The sequence below is a fragment of the Triticum urartu genome, chromosome 5 (genome assembly GCF_003073215.2).
Source record: "Triticum urartu cultivar G1812 chromosome 5, Tu2.1, whole genome shotgun sequence".
NCBI lineage: Eukaryota > Viridiplantae > Streptophyta > Magnoliopsida > Poales > Poaceae > Triticum > Triticum urartu.
Genome location: NC_053026.1, coordinates 532,182,593 through 532,189,088, shown reverse-complemented (window position 1 = coordinate 532,189,088; position 6,496 = coordinate 532,182,593).

Sequence of the window (6,496 nt, the reverse complement as noted above, 5' to 3'; positions counted from 1 at the left end):
GAAGATAAACATGATTGATTGTATGGCATGCAGTATCAATGGCTTCAGGCCAGAATTTTCTTGGGGTCTTGTATTCATCTAGCATCGTTCCGGCCATCTCAATGAGTGTTCTGTTCTTGCGTTCGACGACGCCATTCTGCTGTGGCGTGTACGGGGCTGAGAATTCATGTGTGATGCCCAAGGTATCAAGATATGTATCAAGGCCAGTGTTCTTGAATTCAGTGCCATTGTCACTTCTGATGTGCTTTATCTTGGCGCCATAATTGTTCATAGCTCGATTGGCGAAGCGTCTGAAGACATCCTGCACTTCAGTCTTGTAAAGGATTATGTGCACCCAAGTGTATCTAGAGTAATCATCAACAATAACGAAGCCATAGAGGCATGCAGTAGTAGTAAGAGTTGAGTAATGAGTGGGACCGAAAAGATCCATGTGAAGTAGTTCGAAGGGTCGAGTAGTGGTCATGATTGTCTTCGAAGGATGTTTGGCCCTCGTCATCTTCCCTGCTTCACAGGCACTGCATAAGTGGTCTTTCTTAAACTTGACGCCCTCGATGCCTATGACATGCTTCTTCTTCGCAAGGGTGTGGAGGTTCCTCATGCCAGCATGCCCAAGCCTCCGATGCCAGAGCCAGCATTCTGAAGCTTTTGCTAGAAGACATACGGCAAGCTGTGGTCCTGCTGAGAAATCTACTATGTACAGATCATCTTTTCGATACCCTTCAAACACTAGAGACTTTTCAGATTCCATTAGTACAAGGCAACGATATTTTCCAAATATTACGATCATGTTCAAATCGCAAAGCATTGTGACAGACATTAAGTTGAAGCCAAGGGATTCAACAAACATGACTTTGTCCATGTGTTGATCCCTTGAGATTGCAACTCTACCTAGACCCAATACCTTACTTTTACCAGTGTCAGCAAATGTGATGTGGCTCTTGTCGGATGGACATAAGGTTGAGTCCATAAGAAGACTTCTTTTGCCAGTCATGTGATTTGTACACCCACTATCAATAATCCATTCTGAAGACGCTGGTGTCGTACCCTTGGCACCGCGTGCCATGAAGCAGTAGGTAGAAGCGGAGTAGTCCTTCTCATTTGCATCGGTGTCGGTGACAAGGTCATTGTCTTCAGTATTGAAGATGGACTTGGCAACGTATGCTGTAGCCAGACTTGCGACGCCTGAATCGGACTCCTCCTCAGACTCCACATCCGCCTCCTCAGAAGCGGACTCCTCCTCTAAATCAATTTCCTTGCCAACAAACGCACGTGCCTTGCCAGATGAGCTATTCTTGTGTGATGAAGACTTGGACGAAGACTTTGAGTATTTCTTCTTCTTCTTGTCGTCAGAGTCATATTCCTTGCTCTTCTTCTTCTTTTTGTTCTCATTGTCCCACTGTGGACACTCAGAGATGAAGTGGCCAGGTTTCTTGCACTTGTGACATGTTTTCTTCTTGTAGTCGTGAGCAGAAGCTTCATCATTCCTTGAGCTTGATCGGGAAGACTTTCTGAAGCCTTTCTTCTTAGTGAATTTTTGGAACTTCTTCACAAGCATAGCAAGTTCTCTTCCAATGTCTTCAGGATCATCAGAATTGCTGTCAGATTCTTCTTCAGATGAGGAGACAGCTTTTGCCTTCAAGGCACGAGTTCGCCCATAGTTTGGACCGTAGATATCTCTTTTCTCAGAAAGCTGAAACTCATGTGTGTTGAGCCTCTCAAGTATGTCAGATGGATCGAGTGTCTTGAAATTAGGACGTTCTTGAATCATCAGGGCTAGGATGTCAAACGAACTATCAAGTGATCTCAGTAGCGTCTTGACGACTTCATGTTTGGTGATCTCAGTAGTGCCGAGGGCTTGAAGCTCATTTGTGATGTCAGTGAGTCGGTCAAATGTGTGCTAGACATTCTCATTGTCATTTCGCTTGAAGCGGTTGAAGAGGTTGCGAAGGACACTGATTCTCTGATCTATCTGGGTTGAGATGCCTTCATTGACCTTGGAGAGCCAATCCCAGACCAGCTTAGATGTCTTCAAAGCACTCACACGGCCATACTGTCCTTTGGTCAGGTGACCACAGATGATATTCTTGGCAGTAGAGTCCAGTTGAACAAATTTCTTGACGTCAGCAGCAGTGACACCTTCTCCAGCCTTGGGAACGCCGTTTTCGACGACATACGATAGGTCGACATCAATGGCTTCAAGATGCATGCACATCTTATTCTTCCAGTAGGGATATTCAGTTCCATCGAAGACGGGGCACGCAGCGGAGACTTTAATTATCCCTGCAGTCTACATAGCTAAAACTCTAGGTGGTTAAACCGAATCACACAGAACAAGGGAGCACCTTGCTCTAATACCAATTGAGAGTGCGTTATATCGACTAGAGGGGGGGTGAATAGGCGATTTTTATGAAAGCCTTCAAAACGTGGAAGTTATGAAGACAAACGATAAAAATAAACCTATTACCATGCAGCGGAAGGTAGACTACACTAGACAAGCCATAGTCAAGTATTCAATGAAGTGAAAGCACAATGACTTAATAGCAGCAATGTAGTAAGGATCAGGTAGGAAGATATTATGAAGCCATACAGAACATGCAGTCACTCAGTGAAGACAAAAGATAGTGCAAACATACAATGACTTCACAAGGAGCAACAGTAAGTAAAGGGAAGGGAAGATGAAACCAGTGACTCTTTGAAGACAATGATTTATTGGACCAGTTCCAATTGCTGTGACAACTGTACGTCTGGTTGGGGCGGCTAGGTATTTAAACCTTAGGACACACAGTCCCGGACACCCAGTCCTGAACACGCAGCTCAGGACACCCAGTCCTCACCGTATTCCCCTTGAGCTAAGGTCACACAGACCTCGCCCAATCACTCTGGTAAGTCTTCAAGGTAGACTCCCAAACCTTCACATACTTCGTTCACCGGCAATCCACAATGTCTCTTGGATGCTCAGAACGCGACGCCTAACCGGCTGGAGGATGCACAGTCCTCAAGTGTAATAAGTCTTCAGATCACACAGACAAGAAGACTTAAGTGATGCCCAATTCGCTCTGGCTCCGGGTGGTTAGGGCTTTATCCTCGCAAGGAATTCTCTCTCAAAGGCTTCGAGGTGGGTTGCTCTCAAACGACAAAAGCCGTACTCTCAATCTGAGCAGCCAACCGTTTATGGTTGTGGGGGGTGGGCTATTTATAGCCACTTGGCAACCCGACCTGATTTGTCCGAAATGACCCTGGGTCACTAAGGAACTGACACGTGTTCCAACGGTCAGATTTCAAACTCACACGGCAACTTTACTTGGGCTACAAGCAAAGCTGACTTGTCCGACTCTGGACAAGATTCGCTCTCATAGTCTTCACTCGAAGACATAGGTTTTTGGTTAGGCATCACTTCAGTCAGTCTGACTGGTTCTCTTGGACCCCACTTAACAGTACGGTGGTTCCTATGACTCAACACAAAAGAAAAAGAACTACGAAAGATCTAAGTCTTCGAGCTCCATAGGCTTCATGTGGTGTCTTCTCTTGTCATAGTCTTCAATGTGAATATCTTCATATACCACCTTTGACTTCAATGTCTTCATACATTTTTAGGGGTCATCTCTGGTAGGAAAACCGAATCAATGAGGGACTTCTACCTGTGTTATCCTGCAATTCTCACAAACACATTAGTCCCTCAACTAGGTTTGTTGTCAATACTCCAAAACCAACTAGGGGTGGCACTAGATGCACTTACACCAGTCCCATGCTTTATGCAAACTAAATCAAAATAATTGCAAAACAAAACTCCTCCGGGACTATTGTTAGTTGGAGGCACTCGTTGTTTTGAGCAAGCCATGGATTGATGTTTGTTGATGGAGGGGGAGTATAAACTTTACCATTCTGTTTGGGAACCGCCTATAATGTGTGTAGCATGGAAGATATCGCCATCTCTTGGTTGTTATGTTGACAATGAAAGTATAACGCTCAAGATATTATTCACCTCTATTTCAAAACCGAGCTCTGGCACCTCTACAAATCCCTGTTTCCCTCTGCGAAGGGCCTATCTATTTACTTTTATGTTGAGTCATCACCCTCTTATTAAAAGCACTAGCTGGAGAGCGCAGCTGTCATTTGCATTCATCACTGTTAATTTATATGGGTGTGACTATGATTGGATCTCTTTTACCATGAATTACAATGTCTAGTTAGTCCTTGATCTTTAAAGGTGCTCTGCATTTATGTTTTGCGGTCTCAGAAAGGGCTAGCGAGATACCATCTTGTTATATCATATTATGATTGTTTTGAGGAAGTGTTGTCATCCGAGATTTATTATTATGGCTTGCTAGTTGATTATGCTATTGATATGGGTAATCATGAGACTTGAGAATTATTGCAAATGTGGTTAGTTATAATCTTTGCTGAAAACTTGAATGCTAGCTTGACATATTTATAACAACAAGAGCGAACAAAGTTTGTAAAAGTTTTTCTTTATTTCTTTCAGTTTGTTAACTGAATTGCTTGAGGACAAGCAAGGGTTTAAGCTTGGGGGAGTTGATACGTCTCCGTCGTATCTACTTTTCCAAACACTTTTGCCCTTGTTTTGGACTCTAACTTGTATGATTTGAATGGAACTAACCCGGACTGACGCTGTTTTCAGCAGAACTGCCATGATGTTGTTTTATGTGCAGAAAACAAAAATTCTCGGAATGACCTGAAACTCCATGGAATATCTTACAATAAATAATAAAAAAATCCTCGCCAAAGATGAAGACCAGGGGGCCCACACCCTGTCCACGAGGGTGGGGGGCGCCCCCCCTAGGGCGCGCCCCCTACCTCGTGGGCCCCCTGGAGACCTCCCGACTCCAACTCCAACTCTATATATTTTCTTCCGGGGAGAAAAAATGGAAGAGAATATTTCATCGCGTTTTACGATACGGAGCCGCTGCCAAGCCCTAAAACCTCTCGGGAGGGCTGACCTGGAGTCCGTTCGGGGCTCCGGAGAGGGGGATTCGTCGCCGTCGTCATCATCAACCATCCTCCATCACCAATTTCATGATGCTCACTGCCGTGCGTGAGTATTCCATCGTAGGCTTGCTGGACGGTGATGGGTTGGATGAGATTTACCATGTAATCGAGTTAGTTTTGTTAGGGTTTGATCCCTAGTATCCACTATGTTCTGAGATTGATGTTGCTATGACTTTGCTATGCTTAATGCTTGTCACTAGGGCCCGAGTGCCATGATTTCAGATCTGAACCTATTATGTTTTCATCAATATATGAGAGGTCTTGATCCTATCTTGCAAGTCTATAGTCACCTATTATGTGTTATGATCCGTTAACCCCGAAGTGACAATAATCAGGATACTTACCGGTGATGACCATAGTTTGAGGAGTTCATGTATTCACTATGTGCTAATGCTTTGTTCCGGCTCTCTATTAAAAGGAGGCCTTAATATCCCTTAGTTTCCATTAGGACCCCGCTGCCACGGGAGGGTAGGACAAAAGATGTCATGCAAGTTCTTTTCCATAAGCACGTATGACTATATTCGGAATACATGCCTACATTACATTGATGAATTGGAGCTAGTTCTGTGTCACCCTATGTTATGGCTGTTACATGATGAACCACATCCGACATAATTATCCATCACTGATCCGATGCCTACGAGCTTTCCATATACTGGTTTACGCTTATTTACTTTCCCGTTGCTATTGTTACAATCACTACATAATACCAAAAATATTACTTTGCTTTCATTACTCTTTTGTTACCGTTACCACCACTATCATATTACTTTGCTACTAAACACTTTGCTGCAGATACTAAGTTTCCAGGTGTGGTTGAATTGACAACTTAGCTGCTAATACTTGAGAATATTCTTTGGCCCCCCTTGTGTTGAATCAATAAATTTGGGCTGAATACTCTACCCTCGAAAGCTGTTGCGATCCCCTATACTTGTGGGTTATCAGCGCCCGCCACGTCGGACACGACAACCCGACCCTACCAAAAGTTGGACCAAATCCACCAAACCCTTCCTCCTCCTCCCGCCGCCCTCCAACCTTTCCCGTGCCCAAGCCGTCGCTGTCCGCCACCCTTGCTCCCCATCCTCACCGCCGGTCCCGATCCACCGCCATAGATGTCGTCCAGCCCGTCCCTGGCCGGGCGACGGAGACGCAGTCCGCCTCGTCCGTCGGCGTCACTTCCTCGGCTCCATCTTGCAAGGCGGAGAACGTCGCCTGGAAGATGCGACGACGCTGACAGCGGGCGGCGGCATCGCAGGGAGGTGCAGACATGGTCGAGGAGCTATCTTCCCTCCCCCTCCGCGCCCGGAACCCTGCACCCCTTCCATCCGAGTGCCGACACGGATTATGCCGTTCGATCCCGTTGGGATAGAGGAGGATTTGACGGCTTGCTGGGCCATTTCGGAGAGCTTTTCGCCCATGCACATGCTGGTGGTGGACGTATGTGACTCGCCTAAGCTTTCGGGTGCGGATGAGCACGGGCACCGGCGGC